Genomic DNA, 11,829 nt, shown 5'->3' on the forward strand with positions numbered 1-11,829 from the left:
TTAATTGTTAATTATAGAAATATATAGATATATATATATACATAGATTATTTTTTTTTGGAAAAAGTATTAATATAAAATTGTTAGCAAGTACGAGTAAGTACCATCATAAAATATTGGAGAAAGAGAGTAATTGAAGTAGTAGATATCTACTTTTAATTAATAAACAAAAACCGATCGCCGATAGTCGCTTGATTTTGAATAATACTGATGAGCAGGTATTAAAAGGCCAATAGTTAAAGTTTGTCGTCATAAGTATGTCACCTCGTAGCATAGTGGATAATTCGTGGACTGGGTCGTAAACCCAGGAGATGCAGGACGATTCCTGCCGGGTGTCTTACTTTTTTCAAAAAGATTTTTTCTATTGGTTATAATATATTTTCTCAGAAGTGATTTTCAAAATTATGTATGTTCAATAATTAGAGTGGTACATTCTTAAATCTTTTGAATTATTCGTTGAATAAAAAAAAAGATTATTAAAAACTAGTTTGTTACTTATTACGAAAAAAACTGAAAAAAGCGAATGCCGCATGTTATTATTACCTACGAACTTGGGTTATTACGATCATTAGGTATTTAAATAGTAAAAGTAATCATTAACAATTATCGTGTAAATAAATATAACATTTGAGGTGCGTACTTTTTGACCACTCAGTAATCCGTGGGCCGTGCAGCAATACGCTACGGTCTTAAGTCCCGAACGTCCTTGTTTTGTCCCGAATATCCATTATTCTGAGAGAGCGCTAAATATTTCCCGAATATCCACAACGAGTACTTGTAAATAAAACGCATTTTCTGTGCATTTACTGATTTATACCAGTATATTATTCTTGGAATCTATTCTTAGATAATGTTGCAATCATACAATGTAGAAAGAATGATTGATACATCTACTGATATTTCAATATACGACAATGAAATTTGTTTTTCGTCTCCTGAAAAATTGACATTTGGTCTATTCGGGAAACAAATCCTATAGCGACGTTGTCTTGCCCGTAAATAATTTTGTTTGTATAAAAATATATTGTAAATAAGCAACCTAACCGCTAATCGGATAGTAAGTTATTTTTCTCATGTTAATAATAATTGGAAGGCCCTACATGGGTCCCATCATTTTTGTTTATTAGATTGATTTTTTCAACCCACACCATTAATAAAATGTGTATTTGATGGATGACAGTAAGTTAGGCATATGACAAAAATGTATACTTTCTGTTAATATATTATTATAAATGCGATTAATGTTATACCTATTTAGAATTACCTGTTGTATGTAAATATTGCTGTACTTATCTTGTTATTACTTAACCTTACATATTATGTGACGTATAAGTTGAATGGGATTTTTATAATTATATTTAATATTTTTCATAATTATTCTGTACAATGTGTTATTTATGTTCATTCATTTCATATAAATATACTTTCTACAAAATCCAATTAAGTAATATCCTTTTTTCAATTTCTAGAAAGTATATTCCTAACAAATTGTGTGTGAAATTAATAAGTATGTATGTTAATTTAAAAAACGCGTTAAAACAATAATAATAGTAATATGTAAGTATTTAAAATATGTTTCGTATTAAATCTTTCTAATGAAAAGTAGTCATCAATAATGCGGCTCTGTGCGTCCTGCGAAGGTCATTTTTTGTGCGTCCACACATTTACTCACACTTCTAAAATCCTGCTTCACTTTGAACCGTTTGCAGGATAGCAGATTAGAGTTCTATTTATTTTCTTTTCTGTGGTGTAGGTACACCGAGTGCAATAGACAAAAGACCGATAAACGAGATAGTAGGCTGTGTTGTATTGAGTAGGTTGTGTATAATTTAAAAGCAATAATACTTTTTTTGTCCTTTTTCAATTAATATGTTGAACCAAAAACCAAAAATCTGCGATAAACATTTGGCGAAAAGAACGACTACACCCACTACGGGGGTGGTGGTGTAAATCAAAGGAACATTTTTTTCGGTGGAATTCGGCATAAATATTGTAGCTATCTAGACCAGTGTTCCCCAAAATTTCGACATCTGTGTACCCCTTCTATAATTTTCGTAACACTGAGTACTCCTCGTCAAAGAAAAATGCATATAAGTACTTTAATAACAATCAACATATTATATTCCTTTAGTAGTACATAAACAAAATAATAATAAACGAAAAATAAAATTCATTCATAGTAAAATATAAATAAAAGTTATATTATAAAAAATAACATTCATTATAAACCATGAGAAGGATGAAATTATTTATGTTGAAACGACAGATCATCATCATTTGGTTCCCTGGTTATTAATTTTAATCTGAGATGCGGTTCCACACCCAAAGGCTGTTCCTTTTTTTGACTTAATGTCTACAAATGCTGAAAAAGCAACTTCACATAGATATGAAGTTGAAAAGGGTAATGTATTTCAGGAATTTCTCTGTTAAAACTAGATACACATGTTGCATTTGCAACCTAAATGATGTTTAAGTACACTCCTTATATTTATTTTGCAAGAATCCGTCTGAAGCTAATAATTCAAACAATTGCTCTTCTTCCGCATGCGATAAACCTTCTAGCATGGATGTTCTATTAATGCTTGTTGCACCAGGCGTAGCCATAACCCGGTGCAGCGCGTACCCCCACCAAACTCTTCCCGTACCCCAGGGGGTATGCGTACCACACTTTGGGAAACACTGCTCTAGACCAAGCGGGTAGCACAGCCGATATTATTTAAGTAATGTTTAAGCATACTAAGTACACATGTCCAGCATGGTCGCTGTTTACTTCCAATCCGCCAGTCGCTGATGACACGCTCAACGGTTACCGCCACTATGCCTCCAATTTAATAAAGACTTGGAGAAACTGTACAAATATATCGCCGTGTATTATGAAATTATGTAAAAATATTTATTTGAAGAAGAAAAAGAGCCTATGGGACTAATTTCCATTCTCCTCCTTCGGCCCCCCCCAATAATAAATCCTGGGTGCGCCACTGGTTTTCTCTCACCTTACCCTTTTAATATTTCTTCTCCCGGTCTCGATTTCTCCTACACATTTACATATGTTTTCTTTCGTACGTTACAGACATAGAGATAGATAAATTAAAACAAATATATAATATAATACTACTCTCATTAGACATCGTGGCATGTTGTTACTATAGAACAGATTAATAAATAGAATTCAGATAGGCTATAGGTACCCCAATAAACTACATTTTGAAGCAGGATTTTGAATGTGTGAGTGTCCAACGAAAATGAAACATACATTATAGACGTGCAATAGTTTGTGTTTCAACCATCAAATACCTACACCAATATTGGATGAGCCTCAGTGCATAAACCGAGAACAGTAAAGTTGTCAGAACGAAGAACGAACTTAGAATGTTGTATTCTTCGTAAGTTTATCCCATATTCTTTCACACTCGTGATCGGTTGCCTGTTAACGCTTTCGCTGCTGAATAGATAATGAGATTTTAATTGCCCCCTTTAAAATGCACGTTAATTACATCGATCGGCCGCCTGGTCATTTCGCACCGTGTGCGTCTTCCGCGTCCAAAGTATTAATTCACACCCGTTAGATAATTCAGTTCCAAGTAATGCTATGTTCCCTGGTATTACCGTACCACTAGCTAATCACTATTAGCATACGTCTTCTTCCTCTCTCACACAGATTTACGTATATTTTCTCTCACCTTACCCCTTTTAATGTTTCGTCTCCCTGTCTCGCTTTCTCATACACATTTACATATGTTTTCTCTCGTACGTTTCTTACATATAGATATATAGATAAATCAAAACAAATATAATATAATGTAATACTACTCTTATTAGACCTCGTGGCCTGTTGTAGCGGTAAAATGAATTGGAGTATCAATCGATACAATACTATTTAAATAATATAAAATAATCACTCACATTGTTTTTCACGATGTTGACTACTAAAATTATAGTAAAAACGAAAAAACATGAGCGTTGTAACTTCTGCATTTTACGAAAACTAATGAAATGTTTTATGAAAACAAATTTACATTACTTATATGTTATTATAACGATAAAATTATTTTCTATGTTGGATAATCAAGATCCACCCAATGCTTACAATAAAATATTATCTTCGAATAAATTACCTACTTAGCTGTAAATATGCAATACAATATATCAAAATATATTATAATTATGTCTGATTTATAATCTTTCAGACATTGTTTATTTTACAATAATTGTATTTATTTATCTGAATCAACAAAAACACAACTAATACGATATTACAGAAAATACGTAATAACCTATTTTCACTAGAGATAATATTATATTACAAAGCAATTAAGTATTTATTTATATAAATTTTTATTACATATATTATATTTATGTAATTCCTAAATGATTTATAATTATTATTAGGTGTGTTTAATTTTTAAATTGTTTATTGTTTACCTACAGAATTACCAGATTTATCAATAAGTTTGATTACTTTTTAAACTACCTAAAGTAATATAATTATGTATTAGCAACGTACGCGATGTGATAAGGGTCGCCAAGCTGATGAAATGACATTCAGCAGGAATGTTGGACAAAATGTCATACAGTGTGTCATGTTACATTTCACGTGACATGTCTACTTTTCAAACGCAGATATTAAATAAATAATGTTAATTTAATTAACAATAAATTTGGCACAACCTTGTTAAAAGTATGTGTCAACCTTGTTTCTAAAACAATGACGGTTAAAAATAGGCCAATGAGGTTTCTTCCCGCCTTTTTGAAAGCGTCATATCAACAAATAACTTATTTCCGCCCAGAAGATTTCACTCCAAGATTAGATTCAGTTCAGATCGGACGTGCTCGGTTAACATAATAGAAACAGTTTCAACGCAGAATGGCGCTTCTTCCCTTCGGACGGAAGGTAGAAGACAAGATGAGATTCCAGCCATCACACTTTAAACAAAGCTAAGTAATAATTACCATCTTACAACAAAAACTCTAATGTACTGTACCAAGTGAACGCTTCTCAAATTTGTATTAGAATTTTAATATGTTTCCGTATCATTTTAAATTTCAATGTAAATTGTTTGTGTGTAATTAAATAACACTTTTCACGATTAGCTGTGTTTTTATTTTTATACTGTTATATTTAATTTGTAAATACACAACTTTTAAGGCGCCCAAAAATTATAATTTAATATTTCAACGAGTTTACAAATGACATTTTATTTGAGGTAGATAAATGATTTATAAAGCATTCTTTACATAGGGTTAAGTTGGCAGAAAGCCGAATCTTATACGCTGTGAGATTAATAGTACTAAATATTTCATGTTTTATTGATTGAATTAGTTGGCACTCCATGTTTAATAATTGTGCATTACAATTATTAAACTTCTTTTACTATTTACTATTGTACACTTTTTCCATTTTTTTAATTTGACAAGTGTTACCCAGAGGGCACTTAACGACTACTCCCATTGGGTTCTCGAAGTCATCCAGTTCGGCGAATATACGGAGCAGCGAAGAATTATAAGACGACTAAAACGGATTAAGGGGAGGCCTTTATCGGGGGGATCTACCCTGGTGTAAATAATAATATACATAACATATATTATGTTTTAAGTAAAACTTAAAAAAAAAACAGATTGTAATCAAGTTTTTATTGGAATTATTATGGAGTCACTGTTTAAAGTAGAAACCACATAGAGCCCGATGCTCAATTTCGTACTTACAGTATAATTGGTAAGTAACCGAAAACCATCTGGTAACTATAGACTATAGAGTTAAGGAATCCTTAACCATAGACTACTTTTGTTATGAATACGCCCCCTTCTGTATTACCATTTACCACTGACAGCTTCTGTCAAAATAAATTTGCGTGTCTATAAAACAGCCCATACACTCAAATTCATTTAACAATTGATCTCAATATGGATATTGATAGTGTTAATTCGTTTGGCATGTACCTACATGCAGAATATGCATGTACGCAGTTTGTAGTTATTGTGAACAATGATGTACCTACGCATGGTAGAATTCGCGCAAAATGCCGATAATAAACAATCTCGAAAATAGAGAACAGAGATCTTTTGTTTTCGATTGAAACACAATACTTACGATAATATTATATTGTGAATAATTGTCAACAGTCCTTAACTCATTCATTACTCATTATTAGGTAGGTAGTATATATTATTATTATAATGTTATGAGTAGGTACAATTTCATGACATGTCGACAAAAAAGCCATTGAAAAAGATTAGGTGCCTAGGTAGGATGGTAAATATACGATATTTTAATTACCTATTGCAAATTAAAACTGTTGAACAACAATTACTATTAAATATCCGTGACATGATGACATTAGTTTTAATCATTCTATATAATTATTCTCATCATGGCATATTTGTAATAATTGTAAATGACACCATCTGACATTTCAACGGCAAGTGTTACCGTATCGGGAAAAACACGGCTCAAAAAGTAACTTACATTATTCACTAATTGCGGAGACATTTTTTAATCATTTTTTAATTGTGTATTTATAGTTATTGAATTTATTTTGTATATTTTTTCATATTTTTGTCATCGTTTAACAATTACAAAATAATTTACCTAAATTATGAAAAGAGAATTTTTTATATATGGTATTATTTTCAATATAAAAACAGAACGAAGCTATTGCAGATCTGGTGGACCATAGACAACTCGATCATAACTATGAAAGGCTTTCTGCATAGTGTTTTGTTGTAAATAAATTTTAGTTATGACAGACGATTGTGCATCGGGCTCATAATGTTAAAAAAATATTTTGAAATTATTGAAATTACAGAAAAAAGGTATCACAATAGGTTGGCTCAATTTGATACAAATAAAACTGATTTCCCGCAAAATATGTTTTTTCAATAATATAGAATGATAGCGATATGATTAATTTTAGTAAAATTTCTGATATGGCATTGACAACTTCGCTTACCCCGCCTACCGAAGGCACCCGACGTAAAATATAAAGCTTCCACTACGAATTTATTGAATCAATACAATATACCTTTCTAAAAACATAAGAAAGGAAATATCTATTTTCACAGTGTCCATAATATTATTACGTAATATTTTATAGTTATATTAATTATTAATAAAATTTAGTTTATTAAGATTTTTGTTTTGAAGCCAAAATATAAGTAGACATTTTTAAAAGATCCTTTATGCAAGTTTGTCTTGCTCATTGAGAAAATAATACAACGACAATAGAAAATTTAATGAATGAAGCTTGGCTAAATATTACTGAAGAATATTGTCCGTAATCCGATAGATACGAGTTCGAGTCCCGCTTGCACCTATATTTTTTCAGATGTTTTCTAATATGTGTGTGTTTCTCAGGTGATTCCGAATTATGAATATAAGATTATTTTTTAATTTTTAAAAAAGAACAAATAATTGATTCGAATAATAATTATTTTAAAGCTTTTTAAAGACACCTGTTCTTATTTTAATTCGATTAGAATCGATTGATTTATTGAAAACGTCTAGTTAACAATGTAAGTGGCTATTAAAGATACATTTCGTCAAATATTTACTAAAGCTAATGATTAATCGAAATATCATTATTAACTTAGTAGAATTCCAAATAATGTTTATTTACACTTTTTGAATGTTAACAACGCAAATATTAACTGGATCTCCTTATCATATTCCTCGTTTTTTTAAAACAGTGATAGTGACTCTATCCGCTTGTTATTGTTCTTCAGCAATATATGCACTCCGCCGTCCGCATGCAAGAGACTATTGAGAAACTCGTAGTGTCGTCAGTCATTCGATTGGACCTTGTTGGGACATAGATTTTCGTTTGATAAAAATAATAAAATATAAATAAAATACAAGAACTTGCACAATATTAATATAATTAATTAATTTCTCTATTTCAAAATAATACACATGATCATAACACAGCGTAGTATAGAAATAGGCTTGCCATTATTATTTTTTTCCAAACTGGGATAAAATTAATCAAAAAACATTAAATTGCAATTGGAAATAATTCTGAATGTCTAGCTAGAGTCTAGCTAGGTCTAGCTAGATTTCTGAAAATAAGCAATAGGTACCTACGTCAAAAAACGACACATTTTGACAACCTCGTTTTTACACTGTCCGGAAATGACTGATATAACATTGACAAAAAAGATATGAAATATCTATAAAAGGTAACTCTGTATATTACAGTCAGTCAGTTCTTCACCTTTCTTTAAGCACAAAGGTGCATGGTTGCTACACCAGTCTCTGGCAGCTTCGTTGCGGGGCAAGACAGTGTGGCACTAAAATCTTTTTATTCCGACACCTGTATAACGTTATGCAAAATGGTCGTGCATAAATCGCGGCTGCATATGACGAGAGACGGGGTAACTCAAATAATGGTCGTGGTGGATTCGCTGCCAAGCTCTTTAAGCTCGGACTTGTTACCCGACCAACATGTCCATGTGGCAGAGAATAACGGGATGCAAGCCACATCCACTGGGAATATCCAAAAAAGTGCTCCGAAAGAGATTGGTGTTATATTATGTAGCACGTCAATTTTAAAGCTTACTGTTATGATTTATCTAATTCTATTTCGACCACTACAACTTTTATGGTACCATCTTTGGAAAGTCGGCGTTCTATATCTGATCAATATTTTCTTTTTAAAATTATCAATGGCTTTGTTGACTCGCCAAGCCTACTCGAAAGGGTGGGTTTCCATTGTCCATCAAGATTTACGCGAAACCAAACTTTGTACCATATCAGTCGTAGCGATTCTAATTATTATTATGCACAAAACTCTTTTATTCGGCGCTCTTGTTTAAATTATAGGTAATATGTATTTCTCCACCGTTGATCCTTTTAATAATCCACCTGATTCATTTAAACGCGCTATATCCAAAATTTTGTATAAATAGATATATTATATGCTTATATATATTATATATTTGTTTTATGTTACTTTTTTTGTATAATCTCCTATATATTATTATCCTACAGCTTTCCCGGGTTTTGGCGAGCGATTGTATGCCTTATTTGTCATGTCCGATGGGTTCAAAAAAATAATCCGTTCTCGAATCGTTTAAAATCATAATTTCACAGTTGACACCCGCTGGATTAATTTCCAGTCGATTTCGGTGATTTTTGTATACTTCCCAATTTTCGAGCGACATGCGACTTTATTGACCGGGCAATCGATTGGGAAAAAATTCACTTACTTGCAACACTGGTTTAATATCATCCCCAATTTTAAATTAAAATGCGTTTTTGACAAACTATTCTTAATCGAATCTACAGATACACATATTTTATTTTATTTATTAATGTTCCCGAGAGATTTCATTCGCATATTTTTTCATAAGCTCGTCTCAAAAATTATACCCCTATAACCTAAAAATATCCGTATCGACCGATTATTGTAATTTTGATCATTATTTACGTTAATTACTTAATAATCATTATATTTTTAACGTCTCTATAAACGAGTATGACAAACAATCGTCATTTTTAACACTGTTCTTTAAATCAAAAGGAAATGATATTTCATATTATTAGGTAGGATGTAGGAAGATGTCATAATAATAATAATCTATATACACTTTAACATTCTTGACTTCTCACAATTCCACTTTGTTAACTAACGTCACTTAAAAAAATGTATCCTGTTATAATAACTGAACACATTAAAATCGAATAAACAATAACATTTATACGAATTTCTATTAAAACTGTTCATTTTATTATCCGGCTATCCGCTCGCATTTTGACGATCAACCACAGACCAATATTTCAAAATTAGTTAATGTTCCTTTCTGTTTTTTTTTTTTAATTTTTTGCATGGCTATTATATTATTATTTTTGAACCAATGAAACTTATATAAATTTAATTAGCTCATATAACCCAAAAATATTTAAAAGGTTTTCAACAATAATTGGTGTTATAATATACATAATATTTAAATCATCATCAACCAGGCTCAACCCACTGCTGGATGAAGGGTTCCGCAACCAGATTCTACTACTAGCGGTTAAACAAATTTGTGATATTATGCCTATTTCTATCATCGTTATCAACATCGAACTGAACCAATCCACAGCTGGATAAAGGCCTCCCTAGCCTGATTCTATTCCTTTTTGTCATTTGAATTGCTGTATTTATCAAAATCGGTGATATTATATTTATCCTCATATTCATATCGTCATCAGCATCATCGACCTGAACCAATCCACTGCTGGATAAAGGCCTCCCAAGCCTGATTCTACTCCTTTCTGTCATTTGAATTGCTGTAGTTATCAAAATTGGTGATATTATATTTATCTATATATTCATATCGTTATCATCATCATCATCACTAGGATCAATCCACTGCTGGATGAAGGGTTCCGCAACCTGATTCTACTACTAGCGGTTAAACGAATTTGTCATACTATACCTATTTCTATCATCCTTATCAACATCGACGTTAACAAATCCATTGCTGGATAAAGGCCTCCCTAGCCTGATTCTATTCCTTTCTGTCATTTGAATTCCTGTATTTACCAAAATCGGTGATATTATATTTAGCCTCATATTCATATCGTCATCATCATCATCGACCTGAACCAATCCACTGCTGGATAAAGGCCTCCCTACCCATATTCTGCTCCTTTCTGTCATTTGAATTGCTGTATTTATCAAAATTGGTGATATTATATTTATCTACATACTCATATCGTTATCATCATCATCATCAACTAGGATCAACATCTTCTTGGGGCAACGATCAGTAGTAAGTTCATTCAACAAAAAAACTCAGTTATGTATTTTAAAACATTAAACAATCAGTGTGAACAACGGCATGCCGTAACTGGTTTCTTTACAGAATACTTTTCTCGAATAATCTTTTGACAATTTTCCTGGACGAGATTGTAGTGATACTCTGATAATTCGTCTGTCTTCTTCCTAAGTTCCACGCAACACCATGCAGGAATTGGACCAGTTGTCAGAAGAGCGAGATTCTAGAACGAACTAGTGAGTGAAAAACCAAGGCATCTGCAAATTTTTCAATTTCGAGATTAAATGCAAAACAACTGCAAAAGTCGTGAACATGATAATGTAAAAGTGAAGTAACTGAAAGAACATGCAATATAATGTAGATATAAACCAAATATTATGTTTTTTTTAGACACTCTATTTCTCCTAACAAAACGAAGACTTCAAACCCTAATGTATCCAAAATATGTCTTTTGCAGATGCCTTCGTTTTACACTCACGGTGCGAGGTGTTTAAAGGGGGATCCTTATACCAGCAGAGGCATCTAGTGGAGCTGTACGAAGCTTCAAATTGAGACATTTTTTGATAATTTTCAATTTCAACTGTATTAATTAATAAATAATAATATTATTTATTAATTGTTGTTAAATGTTTTCAGATACATATTATGTATCTGAAAACATTAAAAAGAACAATATTTTTTTTAAGTCAAAGATTCTTCAGAAAAAAAACCAGAATTTGTTACATATTTATTTTATCTCCCCAGTTACGTTATTAAAACATTATATTTTATGGTCATATTTATTATTATTAAGTTTTCTATTTTTTCTCGTGCAGATTTTTGACTAATTCATAGTTTTAATATGTTTATATTTATTTTAAAAAACATCGATTTTTATAAAAATATAAATGTTTATAACATGAAATCCTTTATATTTATACCAAATCGAGCTTAAATATTGGGACCATACTTAAACAAGATTTCATATAGGTAAATAAAAAGGATTTCAAGTTATACATATTTATATTTTTATAAAAATCGATGTTTTTTAAAACTCTTCGAAATGTACATACTACGTAGAATCATAATTTAA

Source organism: Rhyacophila brunnea, unplaced genomic scaffold (genome assembly GCF_057557595.1).
Source record: "Rhyacophila brunnea isolate RB1 unplaced genomic scaffold, BYU_Rbru_1.0 scaffold_12, whole genome shotgun sequence".
NCBI lineage: Eukaryota > Metazoa > Arthropoda > Insecta > Trichoptera > Rhyacophilidae > Rhyacophila > Rhyacophila brunnea.